Source organism: Urocitellus parryii, chromosome 13 (genome assembly GCF_045843805.1).
Source record: "Urocitellus parryii isolate mUroPar1 chromosome 13, mUroPar1.hap1, whole genome shotgun sequence".
NCBI classification, from domain to species: Eukaryota; Metazoa; Chordata; class Mammalia; order Rodentia; family Sciuridae; genus Urocitellus; species Urocitellus parryii.
Window position 1 is genome coordinate 41,922,620 of NC_135543.1, and position 24,853 is coordinate 41,947,472.

Here is a 24,853-nt window from a genome sequence, read left to right on the forward strand (position 1 = left end):
TTTTCAAATATTGCTGGATTAGATTGGCTAATATTTTGTTAAATGTTCTGCATCTGTGTGTATGAAATTTAATGGCATATAGTTAATTAAGACCAGAAGTAACATTTGTTCTGTTGCTGTTTATGTCCTACTATTGAAGCCAAACACTTCTGAGGACCATCCCCAGTGACCAATAAGTTATGAGGTTTTTCAATCTGGCTGGTGGCAATACTCATTTTCCCCAGCTCTCGCAGAAACAGATGCTATTCCCTCTAAGCATTTTAAGTGATTCTTTCCCTAGTGTCTGGTAGTTTTCTTACACATATACACTGATCAGTACATAGCTAGGTACTGAAGGCAGATCCTCCACAGGTCTCTGGAGTTTTCTCCCTGAAACATTCACTTCTCCAGTACTCTCTCTTGCAAACTCTAGTCTCTTCGATCTTCTGACTCACAGCTTTATCTCCTTAACTCTGGGAGCCCACTAGACTCTGCTCGGCTAAACTCTCCTTGCATATTTCCCAGAAATTTAGGACAATCAGCTGTGGCAATCAGAGAACTCCAATTAGAGGGCTCAACTTGACTGGATCCAATCTCTCAAGGATCACCATTCAGGGCCTCATGTGGAGTGTCTAAATAAACATTATTTTACATATTGTGTGCCATTTTCTTAGTTGCTCTGGTGTGCAGATATATCCTGTGTTTCTATACCTTGGCCTAAAGCAGAAGTAACAGTGTATTTTTTTATGTCTGTTTTCAAATCAACCTAAACCATGCTTTCCTTTTCACAAGATCCAATATTGAGAGTGCATTTCAGAGCTTGAATTCCTACAATTTCGTGAAGTTCTCTTTTTCAAATAAAAAATATCTATGTAGATGCAAAATATATGATTTCACTGCTTCATCTGCTCTCATTTTCTATTTGGTAGAAAGTAGTCTTTTATTTTTCTAGTTTCAACATAAATATTGAGTTAATTGTTCTCCCAGGCCAGTTCAGATTAAGTATTTAAGAAACTCTTGAATTATATAAAAGATGTCTAATTCAAGTGGGTTGATATATATCTTTGATGAAAGCACCAATTTTTTTTTTTACTGTAAGTGGGTGTCCTCATTAGGATGGGATGATCTGCATGAAATACTTCAACTAAATTAGTGGAAAGTTATTATCTATACTTCTAACTCTTATAGGTGCTATTCATGATAGTTAATTATATTTTTGAGGAAAATTATATTTCCACTATTATATAGACATTTCCCCTAGAATTCTTAGTAAGATAAAATATGGAAACATTGTATAAGGAGAAAGAAACATTAGCCAGATAAAGAAACATTAACCAGATCATAAGTTTCATTTAGAAGAAGGTAATATTGGCAGTATATACTTTTTCTAAATTAAACAGCAAAACATAGAAAGGCTCAAAGAGTACTTGTGGCACCAAAATGGACTTTTTGAATGCTGTGACCAAAAAAATAGATGAATGTGTAATATAAAAATAAAATTTTGTGGAAATGGTCCTAAATGTCATTTTCAGACCGATTCAGTAACCCTGCCCTAACCCTTCGTTTACTCCTGTAACTAGTCAGTATTACTTAGCCACTTTAAAAATGCATAACTCACTTCTACTTGTGCAATTTACATATCAACTCATTGCCATACTTCTTTGATGAAATACAAATATTGAGATTTTCATTTCCAATAGTATGGCAGACTACTGCAGAAGATATCTTAAAATGTTTCACAAAATATTTTTCTTGCATTGGATATGCACCTCTGGATCAGAATAATAAATGAGGTGTCTAAATAATTTTTGTGTGCTTTCCTCATATAGCAGATCATTAAATTATGAAAAGAATCCATTTTTATAATCTAGAGAGTTATATGGCTTACCCAACCTTCTACAGAAATCTGTGCTCTACAGTTTCTGAAGCTAATTAATCTTTTAACTAAGAATATCCTCCTAACAGCATTTATGGATCAGGTCTCTTCCTTGGAGAATATATCATTCAACCATTTACTTAAGTGTCTGTTGACAAGGGGGTTAACTGGGTCACTTTCTTTCTCTCCTGTCCCTGGCAGTACTGCTTATTCCTCATCAAGAAAGCAAAAAGAATCATAGGGCAGCTGTTTACTTACTAAAATGCAGTTACAGTAGAGGAATATGCATCAGAGTTTTCAATCTTTCAAGTAGGTACAGCAGAGCATTTTAAAGGGCGTTTATACTTATAATTTTCATGAATAAATAGACTGTTCCATGTGCCTAAACAACTAATTCTCAGAAAAGGCTGATGTCAGGTAAATGTGGCCTCTACTTCTCTGTGACTCTAAACATGGTGTGCTCAACTGTTTCACAAAATGTACAAAAGACTTTCCCAAATTCTCAAGCACTTAAAAGTATTTAAATCCTCTTCCAGATATTTTTGTGTGAAAGGAGATCTGCATACATCTGACTAATGACAAATGAATATCATATTTTAACCTGAGATCTCAGTTGGGTTCCCCAACACCCTACACCTCAATCTGCACCTGGGATTTGTTTTTCCCAATATCTGATTCCTATCTAATTATGACTGCTGAAATTTATTCAGATAATTTTAATACTCTTTGAAGCTTATTTTCCATGACTAAATTCAGCAAATTTTAATTAAGAAACTATTAGGTACATTGTAAGGAAGAGATGTGGCATTATATTCTAGAAGTGCGGGCAGAGTCTAAATAAAAAATGAAGGTTTTCTCCAAATCCAGGTTTAATGGGGATCTAGGAATTGCAATAACAATCTAGAGATTAAAGAAAGCTTTACAGAAAAGGGAAACATAAGGTAAACTTTAACAAGTAAGTAATATTTTGACAGTAAGTGGACAACAGAATTTCAGTCAGATCTAGGCACACCTGCAAGTGCTGGGTGTGATGAGGGGTTTTGGTGTGGGAAACAAAGTTTTAAAAGGTTGAGTTAATGGTGAATTATGAGTGTCAGCCTAAGAGTTTGTGCTTTATTTGATGGGTTACATATATTCACTAATGTATCCTGAGTAAGATAAGCTTTCATCAGACATTAGAATTTTTGTATAAAGAAGGGAAAAAATGTTAAAATAGCATTTATTGAGTGCCAATTGTTTTCATTTTTGGCATTTCCACATGTTCTGACACATTTACTTCTGGCCCTTATTCTATGTTGGATGTATGATATATGATTTACATTTGTGGGAATAGTACTCATAAATGTTTTAAACTGTGCTCCAAGTCACACAAGCAGTAGGTAGATGGTGGTGAAATTGGAACCTACAGCCATGAAAATTTTGAGGAAACTCTGATGGCAATTTAGGGAAGAAATGAGGAGAGTTACAACCAGGGCAACTGTGGTGGGAAATTTAAGAAGATGAAAGATTTTCAAGAGTTTCATTGATAATATTTGGGGAACAAGGACCAGTCATCAGGCACTAAAATATCACTTATGTCTTTATTGTGGTTGTTCCAAGTAATACAGAAACCCAGGCTTGTTCTGGAAAGCCTGCTATGACAAATCCCCATTGTTGTTAAACCTCTTTGAATCGATCTGGAATAGTCATGAGGACATGGCAATATTCACAGTCTGGAGCACTGTGTCTTTCTAACAGTTGACACTTGGTATGTTAAATTGTTACAAAACAAGGCATGATCACTCATCTATTTTCCACCACCCATACGGTGGAAGATGAATTGCAGCAATGCAACCACAAGTCTAGTTAGCCACTCACATCAGTTCCATGACAACACTAATACCCACAGATAACATCATGCATTCATCTATTTATTGATTGTTTGAACTTACATTGTAGATAATCTGAAAAAAAAATACCATGTAGGAATGGGAAAGGAAACCCCTTCCCTCTTAAAGCTTAAATTGTAGAAAGTATACCAAAGGGATTGTTTGACCAAATGAGGATTGTGGAACACATTAATGTTGCAAATGGTAGGAAATTATAAATCTCAAAGTAGAGGAAGGACTGATAAATGTTGGATCCAAGATTGTGGGTGGGAACTGAAGCTAAACTGAGAGTCTCTTACTTTCTACCTAAATTGATATTTGTCCATGAGATACCCACTCACACCTATTAGAATGTCTTTTAACAAGAAGATGAAAGAAAGAAAATGTTGGAAAGCATGTGGAGAAAGGGGAACGCTTACACACAGTGGCAATGTACGTTACTGTAGTCATTATTGAAAATGCTTTCAACATTTCTCAAAATATTAAAATTAAGAAACTACCTTGTGACTCAGTAATCACATACTGGATATATATCCAAAGAGTAAAAAGTTTCAGTTGAGCCAGGAAATTGTTTGTTATGGTGAGACAATAATAATAATAATAATAATATTAATGTATACTTAAAAATTACTTTGAAAATAGACTTTAAATATTCTCTCCATGAAAAAGAAATATGTGAGTTGATGGATGTATTTATTATCTTGATTTAATCACTCCACTATGTAATTAAGCATCAAAAATCACATTATATTCCATAAAAACATACACTTTTATTTGTCAATTAAAAATAAATTTCAAAAAATTGTGCATACATCTATTTGTAGAGTTGTGTGCACAGTACAGACTTTCATACACCAAGCTCACTGTAAATCAATTTGTTAAAAAATTATAGAGAGAAGGAGAGAAATGGTAAATATCCTTTCTCACCTAATAGACCTTGCCCATGAAATGTCACCACATAAATGCAGAAACAGAATGGAACCTATTCAGCCTGAGCCAAGAGAGGGTAAGAGAGAAATACAGCATGATATGCATGAGTAAAAGCTCAATGTGCTCCACAAACTGATGTGTCTCTAGAAATGTCTATTATTAATACTATACATGACATCAACCACCTCCTCTAAGTCCCCTAATAAGGGGCCTACAAAGTCAGTAGTCAGGTGGGCTCTGGAGTTATACCTCCATAGGTTTTTCATGTCACAAGAATGTAACCAATTTCCTTATCTACATTCATATTTTATGAGTTTCTTTTTCTTATAGCTATATTCTTTTGTAGTAGCAACATAGCCACCAAAACTCTGAGTTAGTGGAGTTCTTATCTATAGTCAGAGAGTATGAAAGGAATAGAGAGATACAGATGATACAGATGAAGAGATCACACAACAGGATATATCTCACAATGCCCTATTATTCTCAGAGAACAAATTTCCATACCCATCACTAAATTAATCACTGTGGTTATGAGGAAACTATTGTTTAGATCTGATTATCATCTCCAACCTTTGGCTAAAAACTGGGAAAGTGAGATTTAATAGTGGTCCACCTTTGAAATTAGGTGATTCCCATCTAAACATCAAGATAGGAAAATGCAAGTTTTATTTTTTATTTTTATAAGAGAAAGTGGAATTGAATGCCAAGAATGTCAATAAGCATGCTTCACAGCTAATAAACTTGAATCAATGATGTCGCACTTCTCATTTGAGAGAAATGAAGGGACCCAGAATGCTCCCTTGAAAATTTCTCACTTGTGGAGAGAAAAACAGAAACTTCAGAAACATGATAAAGGGTCATAGGGTTTTCTTTCCTAACATACCATACAGTTAATTTTTTTGGTCTTAAGGTATTCATAAATATAATGTCTTATAATTTTATTTAGGAAAAAGTGTATTTTTTGTAATGGTTATATATTAATATTGGACAGCTCTATGCATGTTTCACCTTTTGATTTATAGTTAGAAAGAATAAAAATTAAAAATTTAGAATACAGAGCAAAACACTACAATGGCTAAGTACATAAGTATTATTCATTATTCAAAGTAATATAAGTTTGTTAATCTTTGAAGCAATTCTACATATCTTCATTAAAATTTCATTGCAATCTATGTAACATTTATGTTTTATAAATGTCAAAAAAAGGTCTTGTTTCAATTTGTGCTTGAACTTTCTACAGCCAACAGTTTTCTCTACCAACACTTGCTAGAAATAACTTCACCCCTAAGCTTTTCCCTTTGGTTTGTATTTTTGTTTTATGACCCAATTAACTTTAAATTAAGTAGGCTTTATGATGAAAGAGCACCATCAAGTTGACATATAAATAATGTTATAAATAGACTCCCAAAGGAGGAACAATGAAATCTGTTACTGCAACCCATTTAAAAACCAACTCTTATGAATATGATATAAAACAGTTTTGTTTCTAACTAAAGACTGCATTCCACTTGTAACTCTCCAGCTTGTGATGAAAAATTAATTTTGCTTTCTCCTGAAAAACAATATTTTTTTCATGATGTGTCATATATATTTACTAAGTCTAACATACACCTTTGGGGTTTGTGATATGAGTCTTCAGAATGTTTTACATCATATACTTACATCTGGATTGGCTGGATTTGGAATACTTATTCTGGAAGAAACAGATTCCTTTGAGAATAAAACTGTTTTGTGACATTTTTGTGTGTGTACAATTATATAAATATATGTACATAGGTATATATATTTACATATACATAATGAGGTTCACATATATTGCATTTTTTTATTTTAGAACAATTTTAGATATACAGTAAAACATGTAAAGATAGCACACAGGGTTCATATATATTCTGCATCAATCCTTCTATTGATATCTTACTTTACCAGGATACACTTGTCTCAATTAATGAACCAATATTGATACACTATTACTAATGTAAATCCATAGTTTATCAGGATTTCTTTATATTTGACACAATTTTATAAAATTTGTTCTGGGGTCCCTTAGACTGGGCTGCATTACTTTTTTCTGATTTTCCTTGTTTTAAATAAGCTAACAACTTTGGGGAATTTTTGTAGAATGCCTTTCCACTGGAATTTGATAATTTCTTCATGATCAAAACAAAGATAAAATTTTTGCAGAGGATACATCTGTTAAAAGATCACAGAAGATATGTCCCATTTTTTATCACATTAAATCAATAGTACATAGGGAACATACGATTTATGAGTATTGATATAGACCTTGATTATCTGGCTGAGGTTATGCTTGCCAAATTTTTGCATGATAAAGTTAGACTCTATGTTCCTGCTTTCCATACTGTACTATTTGGGAAAAAGTCACCATACACATAAAATAAAATTTAATTTCTATTTATTTAATATGTATCTTTCTACCTCTTTATTTATTGGCATTATTTTTTCAGCTATAGCCTTGAGCAAACAGAAGTATTTTGAGTGGTTACAAAAATACCAAGTAGAAAGTTTTGAAAGTTGCATCATTAAATTTCATGAGTTAATTTTTTGAACATACTCCAAGTTTTATTATTATAATTATGTGTAATTTTTTATCTTATGTACATTTAAATTTATTATTTATTATAATGTGTGTATTTGTTATTATTTGTTATTCTTATATGCTTTATAAGTTAAGAGACCTCCAGCAAGTGTCAGGTAATTTTAAATTACAAATCATGTTGGATAATTATCAAAATTTGGTTCTGTATCTAGGGATATATTTAAATGAATTTTTTCTTTGTTCCAAATTTGTGGCGAATTAAACTAATTTTTTAATTATTAAAATGCCCTGCCTTCTTAATATAATTTCACCTCAGTCTGATTTCTGATTTTCATATATATTGCTGAATATTATTTCCTAAGAATTTGATATTAGGATTATCCTTTCTGTTCATGAAAATTCTCATTCAATATTAAAAATAGGTAACCTTGAAATATAAGGTGGGTAATACTTCATCTTTTTTCATTCTCTGGACAAGTTTGTATAATATTGTTTTATATATTCCATAAATATATGTAAAACTTTACTTCAACCATCATCTAGGCCTAAGATTTTGTTGGGGGATATTTTTCAATTACAGATTCAGTGTCTTTAATAGTTAAAACAAAAATTTTTAAGTTTTCTGTCTTTGCAAGCAATCTTGGATAACTTTTGTTCTAAGAATTTGTCCATTAATGCCTAAATTGTCAAATCTATGGCATGTTATATATTTTTTATATCTTTCATGTTTTTAATGGTCTCTCTTTTATCATTTCCTGTTTGGTAATATTTGCTAATATTTGTTCTTCTTTCTTTGTCATATTTTCAAGTTGTTCATTAATTTTTATTAGGCATGTCAATGAGTAATTGTTTGACTCTGTGGATTTCCTGCATTTTATATTATGTTTTGTATTTCAAAGATTTGTGATACATTATAATGATTAAAAATAACTTCTTAATGTGCACATCATAGATTTGCAATCTTCCTGGTTTCTAACATCCACATCTATTGTTATACAACTCTACCAAACTCTGCTTTCCCTGCATCTCACACACTTTGACATATAACATTTTTATCAACATTCACTTTAATATATTTAAAAAGTTCATTGTGATTTCTTTCTTGGTTTATAGCTTAGGCATAAATATATTTATTAATCAATAAATATTTACGATGTTTATTTTATGTATTGATTAATACTTAATTTCACTCTAATAAGAACACATATCTGATTTTAATTCTTTGATACTATGACTTGCTTAGTGAAGCATACTAACGATTTTGATAAAAAGTTCTTCTGTACTTATACATAACATGTATTTTGTAACTGTTGCATGTAAAAATTTATACATATAAATTATGTGAAAACTTTTGATTTCATCATTCATCTATTGGTGTTTTATTTAATCCAGAAAATGACAGAATTGTATTAATGTCTCCCATATTGTTGATTTGTTAGTTTCTCTTTTATCTCTTCCATTTGTGCTTTATATATTTCACAATGTGTTATTAGTTGCATATAAATTTTTAATGATTATAGTTTCCTGTTTTAATCATTATTTTATTATTATAGATAATTAGTCTAGTGTTTGTTTAAATATGCCAGCTTTCTTTAACAAGTGTTTTCATGGCATAACTTTCATTCTCATTCCTTTTCCTATAATCTATTTGCTTTTGAAATTATGTCATAATATATTTCTAGTTTAATTTTATTCTCGTTAGATAGTCTTCAACTTTTAACTATAGTTTTTAGTCCTTGTGTGTTTTGTTATTATTGTTTATTTGTATTTAGTTTTGATATCTTATTACTTTTTTAAAATTTTTTCTCCTCTTGTCATTTAGTAGATTATTCAAATGTTTTATTATTCTAGTTCATATTCAATTTTACATATAAAACATGAAAATATGTCATATTTTTCAGATAAGAAATTTTTTGCTTTTTTTAACTCCAGTTTTATAATGAAATTCCCTTTCTTGATGTAGTGACAGTGGAAGAGAATTAAGGTGACTGAACCCTTGATTTCAGACTTCATAAGTCTCATTCTGTGTAGTGAATATCTACTTTCCAGGACTCCAAGTGAGTTTGGGAAATTTACTTCATCCACTTTCCCTTGATAGGTCTTGAACTCTAATGTTAATACCTCCCATATGGTATACAACAGCTGAACACAGATTTCCAATCTCATTTGGCCCTTTTTGATATAAGAATTTGCAAGAGCCTTGAAAGAAAGACCAACTCAGAATACTTATTGCCATGAATAGGCATTTTATTTTGTTTGATATAATGCACTGAGAAGGATTCAACATCACTTCTGCATGCTAAAATTCATGATATAAGTCTAATCTTGCCGAAGCATTGTACAACTCAATCTGAGTATATTTTATAAATAAATGGAAGTGCCCTTTCAAAATAACAGTTACTTAAGATAAAGAAAAGTTGAAGATCTCATACAGTTTAAGAGGAAACTAAAACTAAATGATGAATAAAGACAATGCTTGATTTTTAATTGAATGCTAAACCAGGAAAGAGGAAATCTATCAAGGACTGTAGAGAGAACTTGACAAAATTTGAATATGAGCTACAGAATAGATAATAGTTTTAAATGAAATTTAAAACAATTTGAATCATCAATTTAAAGTTTTAAATTCCCTCATTTTGATAATTCTGCCAGAACTGTGCAATTAAAAACCCCTTTTTATTATGTAGTGGTTTAGTTAAGGATTGAATAGGATAAAATGGATAAATGTTTATAACAGAGAGACATACACACAAGTACACACACACAGAGAGAAAGAAACAGTAAAGCCTAAGGCAATGTACAATTAATTGATTCATTTTTTAAAATGGGTATATGTGTTCTTCTTATAGTATTATTTCATATGTTCAGTAAATTTGAAATTTAAAAAAGTTACAGAAAACATAAAATGCATTCCCCTCAAAAATAGACAATAATTGTTTCATTTGAGTTTATTTTTGCTAAATTGCAACTATGATTTAGATCCTTTACTGAGCATGTAGATATGATAGTTAAAAACCAGACTTATTCTCTTCTTTAATGTGGCTATCCATCATCTTATGGATGAGCCAGAAAAAGTGATTGATAGATAAACAAATGCATAAAGTAAAATATAAATTTATAGAAAGTTGAGGTGATAAAACCAGCAGAGATGAGATGGTTGTTACTTTATAAGAACAGTGAGGTCCCTGGTGTTGCAGACTTGGGCTAAGGAATAACAGCTCCTATGAAAAAAGGAACAAACCTTTCTTCTTTCTCCTCAGAGAATAAAAGCCTTGAGCTTCTGGTAAAAGAGCAGCAAATACCATTTCTCCTAGAGCCCAGGGGAAGATGCACAGCTGGAGATGAGAAAGAGAAAAATAAAACAGCATGTCTGAGAAGAGAAGGAAAACAAACCGGCCTATATCCTAAGAAAGCCTAATCTGCAAGACCCGGGATTGTAGACTGAAACTTCAACAGAACAACAAAACAACCCAGTCCTCCCTACACCTCTGCACATGTCCCTTAGTGGAGAAGACAGTGTGGATAGGTCAATTGGCCCAGGTGCAATGGGAAGACTTCAAGCTAAGGGAGGGACCAAAATGGTGAAAAAGAAAAATACACCTGACAACAGCCCTATCATCAACACAGACAGAACTGGATTTATTTGAAGACAGTGATTAAACTGAGGGTAACAGAAGCAATAAGAAAACCTGAACCCAGCTCAGCTGTTGCTTACATTCACTCAATACTCACACTAAAGGCCAGTAGAAAGTGAGGAATGCTCAAATACCTACACTAAAATGGAGGAAATTTATTATACATAAATTATTCCATTATTAAAAATATGCAAACTTAAAAAAGTCCCAATTAGCCCTACGGAACAAGTTGAAAATTTTAAGATTAAAGGCATGTGACAATCGATAGAACCCCAATTCCAGAGGATGGGTCAAAGAATATGAATATGCTGTTTTATATAGGGGCCTACAAAAAGTTATTTTACAAGTTTGTGTGTGTGTGTGTGTGTGTTTAAACATTTTTTTTTTAAAATTACTAATAAAAAATGATAATGTTCTGAGTTGATAATATTGAAGAGTACTATACAACAATTAAGAACATAGAGGATACAATGGTAATATTAAAAATACAATAGCATAAATTTCCCATATTTTTCACAAAATGGTGAAATCATTTTGAAAGCACATAGTTAAAACTGGATGTAGAGCAACTGTTAAAAAACAGTTACACAAAGGAACATAACTAAAATGTCAATAAAGAATATCAAGAGAAATATTAAACTACTCTTGATTATCCAAAGAAGGGAGAAATATTTGTGACACAAATAAATGACACAGAATTTGTGGTCACAATATGTTGTCAATAATAAAATGACAAAATGCTCAGTAAAATGTGTCAAAATTCTTGAACGGCCAGTTCATGAAAGGAACTATAAATGGCCAGTGAGCATGTGAAAAAGTACTTGATATCATAAGTCACCGGTGATTAGGGTCTGAGGGTTGCTTCTTGCTTTTGTTTGCGATGTGTTCAATGTGTGAGTTCTCCAATAACAGGGATAGTGGTTTCCATATCTTTTGACATCAGTGCCTAGCACCCAGTTGGGGTACAATCAATAATCTACTGAATAGAATCTATGAGCCTCAAAGATGGCTAACTTAAAGAAAAGAGGAAACTGAAAAGGAGAAAGCAAATTCTATCATGAGAAGAAAGTTCCAGTTTCCCAGGACCTCTGAGAAGTAGAGGAGTTGGCACAGGGAACAGGACCTTAAACTCTATGCTGCTTAACACTAGAAGCCACATTCTTTGTGTTTGATGAGTCACATAGCACATTTCTTACACTCTCAACATGGGTCCTGTTTTAAATTATCATTAAAAAGATATATTAAATAATTAAAAATCTCTTCAAAACTTGTACATGGGGGCTGAACTCCTTAAAACTCTGCTCAGTTCTCTTTGTTCTCTGTCATTGCTGAGAACCTCATCATCATGAAGTTCTCGCACCAACTACTTTCTTTTTGCTTTTAAAATAAATCTTACTTAAATTATTTAAAAACATCCTCTTCATGAGATCTATTCCTCAATTATTCTTTTAGCCCTTGGTAGAAATTTTATTAAATGATCTCTACATCTATGAAATTCTTCTTCTTATAGTTATATTGTTTCAATTGGTTTTAGCTTTGACTTCCCTCACTGATTTTGTGTTTTCTTTTCTTTCTTTTTTTTTTTTTTGTAAATGTCAAGACTCCACAAGAAGTTATATGGAAATTGTAAATGAATCCAAATTAGTTTCAAAACTAGAGACTTGTTTGTCATAAAAATACTGAGAGTAATTGAAAATCTTACCTATTTAATAATTACTAGCAGTGAGTCAATATATATAAATTCTTTCAGAGCACTTATGAGCCCTGTTTTGTCAAGTGCAACAATAGCTATTGGTTTTAATTGAATTTATTTTTCCTAATTTTTTATTTTGGTCTTTAAAATCTAAAATTCAGTTAGTTTGAATCTTTTCTCTCTTCAGTTCTTTCCTCTTTATATTCACAGAAAATTTGTTTACTTTAAAATTTACCTTACTTATCAGGAATCAATTCTAGAACAAATACACAAGGGTGCTTCAGAAGATCATCTAATCCTATGTTTTGGTAACGATTGACAAGCATGGATGAATTAGAAAAGAATTGTTTTCTATTTCCTAAATACTAATTTACAGGACACATACTGGGTTAGTCAGGTATCCACAAATGTGAAAAGATACCTGACATAATTAACTTAAAAGGATGAAAAGATTATTTTGGTTCATGGCTTCTGAGGTTTCATTGGATGGATGCTTAACCCTGTTGCCTTTGGACCTGTGGTGGATACTACTACAAGGTGAGGGACCATGGCAGAGAAAGCTGCTCACATCATAGCGACAAGAAAGCCCAGTGAAAAAGGGTTTCCATTTTCCCACTTACAATGACCTAAATTCCTTCCACTAGACTCCACTTCCTGAAGGTTTCATCACCTATCAAAATGCCACATGCTGTCAACAAAATCTCTAGCACAAGGATCTTTGAGGGACATTTAAGATCCAAAATATAACAGATAGTTGTAGGATTAGATAATAACATTTTACTCTACCCCTTTTCAAGAATAGATTTTTAAAATGCAATTGTTGCAGATTAAAGAGTGAAATGGTCAGCCTGGCACAGTGCTACACACATACAATCCCAGATACATGGGAAACTGAGGCAGGAGAATCATCAGTTCCAGGCCAGCCTTAGTGATTTAGCAAGACTGTGTCTCAAAATTAAAAGGACTGGGGATATAGCTCAGTACTAAACCACTCCTGAGTTCAATCCCCAGTAAACAAAACAGAATATAGTATAAAAAAATAAATAAACAAATGAGAGGGTAAAATCTAGAAATGTGGCATGTGTCCATATTCCTAGCACAAATTTTTAAGTGTAAAGGTAATCTGGGGTGATACAACAAGGCTCCATCTCAAAAAACAACAATAGAAAAACCATTAGGAAAGCATTAGCTTTTTTTTTTTTTTCCTAGAAAGTTTGTGCTAAAGATAGCTTAACCTCAAAAACTCTATTTTCCACCTAATTTGGGAAACAAGGTCAAGCACAAAATACATTTCTCCAGTGTATGCTGAATGCACAGTTGAAGTTGCTATGATTTGTTAACAAAATATTCCATAGATTTCAAGTAGAAAGAGCTCTTATCTGACACCAGGATTTTTACATTTTCCCATTACTCAGATTGACTGTTTTGATAGACCCAGGTGACTGATGATGGGTAACTGGGTCTTGAAAGGTGGGAACAAATGTTATTATCTGTGAATTGGAAGAGTAATGAAACCTCAGAGAAATTGTCAGTTGAATTTTTGAAATCACATGAGCTCTAAATCTAGGAACATTTTGAAGTCTTTCATAATTTTCTAATAGTCACTGAATGACAATTTTAGCAACATTGAAATAGTAAGGAAAAATGGAAAAAATTAGAAAATAAAAAGGAATTCTGTAAACTCCTTTCAATCCATATCCCTTTTATTGTCTAGCCTGACAATAAAATAGAATGGAACATTTCCCATATATAGAAAGAATTTTCTCACAAATTCATTGGAGAAGTTTTCATGTCCTCTGAAGGACTTAAGCACAGCAAAACAGATATGAATACTATTTCCTGAAATATACCTATATATGTATGCATATTCATGACTTCTCAAATATTCATGAGATTTATTAAAGTATAGATTACTTAGTTAAAAAATAAAAATCTTTTCATCCACAAGTTTGTGACCCCTCAATCACTAAATATTACAAGGTGAAGAAGAAAGATAACAAGGAAAATTATTCATTATAACTGAATTCTCCCTTTTCAGCAATAAGCCCTGAGGTAGTCAAAGTAGTTTGATAACATAATTACATCGGCTTGGGGATGTGTTCCAAATCTCCTGACTCTTTTTTCGATCTTCAGTTTGTCTTCAAACATAAATTGGTAAACAGGGAAACACTGCACTGAGCACTAAATATGAGAGATTCAGTCCATCTGTTTAACTAAAATTCTTATTGTAAGTTAGTTTGTTAGCTTCTTAATTCATACAGTAGTTCCTTGTATGTTTTATTTTTTTAAGAGAGAGAGAGAGAGAGAGAGAGAGAGAGAGAGAGAATTTTAAGATTTTTATTTTTTAGTTTTCGGCAGACACAACATCTTTGTTTGTATGTGGTGCTGAGGATCGAACCCGGGCTGCACTCATGCCAGGCGAGTGCATTACCACTTGAGCCATATCCCCAGCCTTGTATGTTTTAGAATCTGCAGAAATCAAATTTCTGGTCATGAAAAATAATAATCACAAGATGGTTCTGCCTGATTAAATGTTTAGCATCCCTTGATTTCATCTGGATATTATTCTAGCAAAGTTCTTGCTTCAACATTCTCTTTGTTCTCTTAAACACATCTTTCAAAATTATTTTCCCATATTCTCACATCAACTAATAAAATATATATCTAAATCACTACTATATTCGAGTAATAGAGAAGATACAATTTGAGAAACCGTGAATGTCCATTCCTCCCACCTGTCATATATCCCCACCACCAGAATACCTAGTAGGACAGACAGAAAAACAAAACCAACTGGCTCAAAAGACCCTCTTTAAATAAACAGTGAGCAAAAAATATTCACGTAAGCCCTCCCTGTTAATACAAGACCAGGAACAGAGTGAGACATCAGAAGACGTAGCTCCAGTACCGGATGGAAAGGTAGAGGCTGCCAAGGAGGCTGAGAACAGAAGCTTCAGACTCAGACCTGAAGTGGGATCTGGTTTGGATCCCAGCTCCCACCTCAGAACATTTAGCAAAGTTCTTTTTGCTGCAGTTTCTCATCTAGGTAATAGAAATAACAATAGTGCTTCCAGGATAATGTGAAGTTGAAATGAGTTTATGTAGGGGAAGTTCATGCTAGAGATTAATGTTAACTCTTATTATTCAACATCCTAGGAGTTTTCAATTCTTAAAAGCACCAGGTTACAAATGACAAGTTTTAGTTACAATGAAAGATGATGATTTACTGAAATAAATGGAAGTCATCTGTGTTTAAAAGACACAAAAATCAAAACAAAACAAAATAACCCAATATGCAACACTAATGATGTGGAAAAACAGGGGCAAATATTTCTCTCTTTAGATCTCATGACAGCATGGAAACCTACATATAATTCTTTATGTGGTCAGCATATTCTTGATGACAGACTCCATGCCTCAACAGAATGTGATTGTCACCAGTAAAATTTTAGCTGTACTTACTTAAGTTGCCAAAAACATATAACAATACACATCAACGTATATTTCATGTTTTTGTGTGCTTGTCAATAAAATGAAATATTGTTTTAATGTATTTTCTTATAGTAAACTTTAGGTATAGAAGTGTTTTTGCAGCCGATAGTATAATGTCCCTTGGATATTTGTGACATTTTGCTGTAGATTACAAGATTCTCTTAGTATATGAAAGAGTAGAGGTATTAATGTGGTCCAGTTTCTTTCCACAAGCCATCTATCACCGGAAGTAAAATAAATGGCTTTCCATTGAGATTAATTCATAAACCAAAGTGAAACGGAAGCTTTAAAGACAAGATTTAAAGACAAGACATGAAACCATAGCTAAAGAGGAGGAGAGATGTGCAGAAGTGGATTCTGAATGATTCTGCAACCCTAGGTTTTCCCCAGTAAGATATAGTCACCAAGCAATCCATCAGTATTTGCTCCCCACTGTCAAGCCATTTGTAGCACTTACCTGCTACTTTAATTAATGGTTCCCTGGAGGATGGTATATCCATGATGCACAGAAAACACCTTTTCTTAAACATCAGTGTCCATACAACTAAATCCTTGAGTGAAAGAAAGAAAGATCCATGAAATCATAAAAGGAAATAAAAAGATGAGAGATCCCAAGATATTCCATAATAATTTGAGAATTACCCAGATAAAAAGCTAACTAAATACTTACACAAGCACTTCAACATCTCACAGCCCCCTGCTACCTCTGCCCCTAGCAGAGGCATGAAAACTGCAGGGCCTTACAATCTCTTTGAGAAGTTTCCTTTATTTCTCTGAGGATTTATTATGTTTTATAAAAAGTTTTAAAAAAAGAATTAAACAACTGAATGCCCTTTATAAATAATGCATATAATTCTAATAATCATGTCTAGATATCTTATATAGTGTGTTGCTGTTCATTTTAATTAGGATTTTTCTGAGCAAACACTTAAATGTTAACATTGAGCACAAAAGTCGGTCTCAGTTCATATCACCCCTGCACCTTACTTTCACAGCAAGATATTAAGACCTGTGCTGCATACGACAGAAAATAAAGTAATTCTACTATGGGATTATTAAGGAATTTACACTCCAAAATTACTGTGGCTACTGACTCCTAACTAGACTCTCTGCTATAAAATGGTTGATTGTAAAATATTTATCACAATAATCCTCCTTTTTTTTTTTGCAATTGCTTTGTGTTGTCCATTAAGCATGGTCAACTACAGTCTGAAAATATTAAGTGGAAAATTTCAGAAATAAACAATTTATAAGTATTAAATTGTATGACATTCTGGACAGAATCTTGTTCCATCTCACTCCAACTCACCTAAGACATAAATCATCCCAGTTGTTCCAACTTGTGTACACTTCCCAAACATCAGTGATCAGATCAAAGATCCCAGCACCAGGGTATTTGAGTTCATAAACCTTATGAAGTTGCCTAAGGCCAGGTCACAATTCCTTTGTCATTCATCACACTTCAATTCTTCACATACATAGTCCATTTCACATCAGGACAGCACAAAAGGTTAGGATAGCACAATCAGACATTTTGAGATAACGGTACTATGTTCACATAACTTTTTATAATGTTGTTACAGATGTTCCATTTTGTTAATTATTGTTAATATCTTACTATGCCTAATTTATAAATTAAACTTTATCATAAGGATGAATCTGTAGGAAAAAGGCAAAGTAAATATAAGATTGCAAAAATAAACAAACAAACAAAGATTTGTTACTAACCATGGTTTCAGGCATTCACTGGAGAACTTTGTAAGGGGAAATTTGGCCTAACTATAAAGATTCCTTTTACACAAATAATCTGCCTTTTCTTTCTAAAAGAACTTGGAAATTTTGAAATTCTATTACATTATTTTACTATTATTAAAAGTCCAAAGGTAAAAGGCCACATAAACTTTTTGCTGTGCCCATTAAGTTAATGAATGCAAAGAAAGAACTCCCCCTTCAAAACATGGTTAAAATCTGGCATAATTAGGTTTTCCTAAACATGCATGAATTTTAACAAGCTACTGACAGTTTTGAATTTGGTCATCTTTTTTTTTTTAAACCATAAAGGTTTTTTTTTTTCTATTTTTCATTTTTTTTTAGCCAGTCTACTGGTATTAAAAGGAATGTATGTATGTATGTGTGTTTCAAGAACTCTAGCTGAATTAACAGGGAAAAGTCCCAGGTTAAACTAGTTATATGTGTTGTTTTAAGAGAAATTCATGTTGTACAAAATAATTGTTATTAGGAAAAAGAAAAGCATCAAACCAGTTGGCTTCACTTCTGAACAGGGAGCAATGTTTTACAAGAATGTGCTATTTAATGGTAATAATGGTAATAAATCACCATGTGCTAGTGTGCATATTGCATTGTATCTTTTATCTCACATAGTTTTGTGGGTTTCAAATCCCTAAACTTGCATAATACAGGGAAACTAACATTCAAAGCAAGCTTTATGAACAGTTTTTCTGTTTCATAGCTTGCAGATAAGAGCTTCCATCTGCTGCAAAAAAAGTCTCTGTCAACAGAATCCACTTGATCAAAGAGTTTTTGTCAGTTATTAAAAGAGGGAGAATCCACAAATTTGTGATTCTATGTTATCTCTTCCATTTTCTGTTTGCAGCTTATACAATTTTCATGCTTTCAAATTGTAACAATGGTTTAACATTTTAAGTACATTTTTTAGCACATTATTGATAGAGCATTAGGGACATTTGAGGTTTTTTTCCTTCTGTTATTTAGCAGCTTGTTGATAATTTTCACCATCAGCTCCTGTTCCCCTAAAGGAAATTCAGATTTTTCTTTGCCCATATAGCTATTAATCAGCTCTAGAAATTTGGTATCTAATTCTGGATGACTTACTCAATATAGTTAAATAACTCTCTGCTCAGTTCCCCCCACCACACTTCCACAAGCAAAGATATGACATTTAGGCGAGGACCTGTTTAAGATCCTAAGACACTGACACTCTTGAAATAAAATCCTTTTCTGTAGGTGAACTTAAAATACATCCTGGTATGACATAGGAGAATGATCTGAATGCTTTTCTTTGCCTAGAATAAAATAATATGTTATGTGGGGAAAATAAAAATAATCACCTTTAAAAAATGCATTCCTTTAAGCATTTCTTTTAAAAGAAATAATGTTCTGTTATGATCCACAATGTTTTCATTGTGGTAAAATCTGCTCATTTTGATATATTCCCCCATATCACTTTAAAATAAATTCTAATTCAGTTATTTGCAATTTGTGTCTATGGTACATCTAAATAACTCATTTTTTAGTCATTGTCATGAATCAAAATTAGATGTAAGGGCTAATAAAAAAAAAAAGTGTACCTGTACTGTAGTGTCTTGGTCATCCTGTCTAATTAAATGTGCCCAGGGTAAAACCTGATCTGTTTGACCACTCTTCAATATCTCCCCATTGCTTGAGGAATAAAGCCCAAGTTCAAGAATCTTCAAGATATATTATCTACTTTTCCCTATTTATTCTTCAAGATTCACCATATCCATCACCTCACATCATTTTCACCCATGACTCTTTTACTAAGGAAGCTCTTCCTTCTTCTGGCTAATGGACATTTTAATGCAATTATCTTAATATAAATACTTTGTTTCTAGCAAAACAACATGTATTTCTCATTCTAAAATTCAAATGGGACTGTGTTAGAAACAAAAATTTCCGCTTTTCATATTCCTAGGTCCCCTCACATCTTGATCCTCTGAGCAAAGTGCAAAGTGAAAATATGGTACCCATTTTCAAAAAAAAAAAAAAAGGAAAAAAAAACGAGCAGGAAAAATGTTGTTATTGGTATTAAAATATGAAAGGTTTTTCTTTTCTCCCCGCCTTCTTCTGGTATTATTTTATTTGTAATTTAATGATATTTATGTCTAGAAAAAATAAAATTTAAATCCTTTTTAAAAATATTTTTTAGTTATAGTTGAATATAATACCTTTATTTCACTTATTTATTTTTATGTGGTGTTGAGGATCTAACCCAGTGCCTCACGCATGCCTGGCGAGCATGCTACCACTTCAGCCATATCCCCAGCCCTAAAATTTAAATCTTTAGCATGAATCTTAACATTCATTTTATATCACACAATGACAATAATGAATGCACATACATAATCACTTACATCTTTCCAGTATAATTATATAATAATTTTCATAAATTAATAATTAGTCTCCAGATCATGACTCTAAATCTTATAGCTAAGCAAGGTACTATATTAGGCATATAATAATAACCATGCTTTTATAACTGTTTTCACCGGAGTTGCTTGATTTTCACTTAACTCTCAAATCTACAATTTTTCTTAACTTAGAAGTTAATCAGTATGTGTATGTATGTATATATATATATATATATTTTCCCCTATTTGGGCTCTCAATTTATAGTTCTCTAGATTTGTTCTACATATCTCTAAACTTCCTACTAACATTGGAATTCTCTTCTTCTTCCCACATTAAATCATTTGTTTCCTGGGTACCTTCCCCATCTCCTTTTTGAGGGGAAATTATATATTTTAACTATAGTACAATGAAGACACTAGTAAGTTCTCCGGAATAGAAGCATAGATGGTCAATATTCTGAGACATTGCCTGGCTGAAAATACCTTTTCTCTAACTCCCCAAAGTGATGGGTAATTACGGTTAAAGGATTTAAGGTAGAAATAATTTCTGTCTGGACATTGAGAACAAAATTTCATGCCTTCTAACGTCAGATGTTAAAGTCAGAAATACAAGCTTTGCTTCGTACCAGGTGTTAATATATGATAAATTAATTTCTCACTGAAAACAATTAGTATGACAGGATTTTTGTTTTTAAGTATTTTAAAGATGTTCCTCTAATATCTTTTTGCCTGAATTACATTTGACAATAAATATGTTACCATCATTATCTTTGTTGTTTTGTGTATAACAGAGATATACATATGTATGTATGTACACACACACATACACACACACACACACACACACACACAGAGTTGCTTAGGGCCTTCTTAAATTGCTGAGGCTGGCTTTGAAATCAAAATCCTTTTGCTTCAGCCTTCCAAACCACTGGGAGTACAAGCCTGTGCCACCATACCTGGCCCAGGTCATTTTTTTTAATTATCATTGTTTTTGAGATGTTTGATTTGGATGGGATACTTAATTTTTTAAAAAAAAATACGTCTATGGCTTAGGGTTTATTGAGATTTGTGGATTTGTGAGTTTTTAGTATGTATAAAACTTGGAAAATGTTCATCTACTACTTCTTCAAATATATGTGTTCTTCCTTGCTCCTTTCAGAAATTCTAATTAGATGAGTTTTGGGTCACTATAAGTTGTCCTGTCTCTTATTCCTTATACAATATTTTTTTTTTCATTTTTTCTTCTGTGCTTAATTTTAGATAGTTTCTATTGGTCTATCTTTGGATTTTGGATTTACTGATCTCTGCTCCTGCCATATATAATCTGTTAATTTCATCAAGTGCATTTTTCATCTCAGATATTTTAGTTTTCATTTTGGGGAATTTGTTCTGGAACTTTTCCATATCTATCTGTGTGTCCTTAACTTTTCAAACATGTGGAATACATTTATAATAAAAACCGTAATACTCTTGCCTGTTAGTTCTAATGTGCAAGTTAGTTTTGGGTCCATTTTGATTTATTTTTCTTTGCATTATGAGTCTTTTTTTCCTCTTTCTTTTCATGTCTGTTAATTTTTTATTGGTTACATCCTGTGTGAATGTTACCTGGTAGAATGCTGGTTGTTTTCATTGCTGTAAGTAGTCTTAGTCTTTGTACTGGAATGTGGTTTAGTCACTATTTATGTATTTATTTACTTATTTTGAGGTATCAGGGACCAAATTCAGGCCTGATCATCCTAACTAAGCACTGAGCTACACTCCCAAACCCTCTCTAGTTTAATTAATCATTCCGTTTCTTGTTTTGAAGGGGTTGTTAATTAGACCACAACTAAGTATGGGACTAACTACTACCACTCACTACTTAGGCAAGTTGCTTCTGAGTACTGAGTCCATGACCAAACTTGAACTTTTCCCAATGGTGGGAACAGGCACCATGCCCAGTACTGTTACATCTAACTCTTTCAGGTGATTCTTTCCTGGCTTCAGATTGCTACTGCAGGCTTATGTGTCAATCAGTACTTGGATGAACACTTGAGGTGCACCCTTGTAGATACCCTCCCCCTGAATCTCTCTGGATTGTTCTCCCCAGACCCTCAGTTCCTTTCTCCCACTCAGGGAGTCTTCTGGGGTCTACCTCAGTTCATTTCCATGTGCCACAGAATCCCCTCAAGGCAGTAGCCAGGTTTATGATGGGGTTCCTCTCATTTGGCAATTTGGGGATCATTGTCTTTAGTTGCCTGATGTACATTGTCTTGTCATCTATTTTTTTTTCCATATATTTTGTCCTTGTTTTGGAAGTTCGAAGCAGGAGGATTAATTTGTTCTTTATTTCTGCATCTTAACCAGTATTGGAAATCCCTCCAATCAGCTCTAGTGTTTTTCATTCCAAAGAAATTATCTAACTGTTCTCCCTCATTTCCTTCCTCTCTTCCTTTCTTCCTCTTATAATAGTGGATTAACTTGTCTCTGTGTCAACTCTTTTTCCTGCTTCTTACAAAGGACATTTATTATTTTATTGGTATTTTTCTTTCATTTGGATATTTTCCTATGATATATACTGACCCCTAAATGTTAGTTCATATGTATTATAAGGCCACTGTAATATTTTGCATTGACATAATCCTACTCTAAAATTTCATTGAGAAACTTCAAAATGTGATGAATATAAATTTTTCTTTCCCAAAGAGAATCTTCCAAATCTCCTGGCTGAAATGGAATACCAGGATTCTAAGACACAAAGAAAGGAGGCTATGAAAAAAAAGAGAGCATTCAGGATTCCTTACATGAATTTATACTTAGTTTCCATTTTTCAGTACACCTCCTGGCTCTGGTGACCTAGTATTCAGAGACACTTTGCTTCAACTACTCCTAGGAATAAAATTTCATGGCTAAGTAGGTGAAGAAAAGTCTGGCCTTTCTAAATAATCCATTATAAAGTCTTTCAACCAAACCTGTTTACAGATTTACTTAATAACTTGAATTCAGAAGTCCTCCATATTCCTAATTCTTGATTTATGCAGCAGAGTATGGATTCAAAGTCAAAATTCTTGAGGCTTTTTCAGATTCTTCTGTGGAGACCAATTTGCTTCCTAATGGTTTCTGGCCTGCTGGCTTAGTCTTAGCTTTCTTTGGTGAGCTAATCCATTAACACTCATTAGTTAACTTTCAACATATGGCTAAGGTATTTAGTCAACTCAAATGTCAACATTTTTCCTCCAAGGATTAATGCCTATCTTAGCCTGTTTGGGCTGCTTAAACAAAATACCATAAAATGGGAAATTTATAAGCAACAGAAATTTATTTATGATAGTTCTGGGGACTGAAAAGACCAAGAACAATGTATCTGCCATTTTATGTCTGGAGAGGACTCTTTGTCTGATTCAAGGATGGTATTTTTTAAGTATCTTAAGTTGGAGGAAGGAGCTACACTGCTCTCTGGAACCTCTTTTGTAAAGAACTAATCCCATTAGGGAGAGTTCCATGATCATGACCTATTCACCTCTCAAATATTCTATCTCCTAATATTATTACACTGGTGATCATGTTTCAATTTATAAATTCTGGGGAATCACAACATTCATAAAGTGCCTGTTTCAGGCAATATAGAAATATAGATTCCTATATTGAAATCTGTGTTAACACCTTGGGAAAGAACAGAGATAACTACCTGGAATGGATTGGCCATAATTGACTTGAACTAATAGCTCAATTTTCAGCACTCACCTCTGACATGTCTTAACCAGGAAAGTTTACTATGTTGAAAGTCATCCAACTCTCTTTTTTTCTTTCATGAGTATATGAGAAAATATACTTCTCAGCATCTGTATATTTCTTGACAGTGGAATGTGAAGTGCATGATATATGAAACATGGAAACTGAGGTAGTAAAAGAACTTGAGTTAATTCTCCAGCCTCTATCTTCTCCTTATGTAGAACAGCAGGTGGGCAGTACCTCACAGAATGGATATCTGAATGTCTGAATGACCATATGGAACAAAGCACCCACAAAAAACTACAGGGCACCTTGCATGAGAAACATAATGTTATAGGAAAGCCTTGGGAGTTGAAGGTTGTTTTATGTATAGCTTAAATCTAGACTATGTTGAATCATACTCGAACTCCCGAAGAAGCGGTTGAGTATCTACAGCATCTTTATTTATCTTGTTATAAGAGAAATAATTGCCTATATTAAAGTGCTATTTTTTTCTCTAAAAGCTTTTTGAAGGCAGAGGTAATGCCATGTAGCCATAGTTACTCATGCATTGGCTAAATAGATGAATGTCAGGGTTTAATTTTTTTAGGTAATATATTGAGTGTAATTGATGCTTATAATAACAACATATGGATTGAAATAAGGCAAATATGTTAACAGTAAAAACTAAATATAATAATATAATGACATTTGTGTATAGTAACTGGGGGAAAATTCCTAACTTTTTTTTTTTGGTTCTTCTAATTCATTTATGTAGGAAGGTCTTATTGTACACCTAATAATAATATGCTGTGCTTCTTACATAGCATATGGTCCTAAGAACACAAGAGAGGAATTGCATTCAATTCTAGGACTGATAACCTTATCTTGGATTTTGGGGGGAAATTGCTTAATAGAATTTATTTAAAAATGTATTGCCATTTTGGTTCAATACTTGCTAGAATTATTTACATGATATTTTCTTTGGATAGATTGTGTC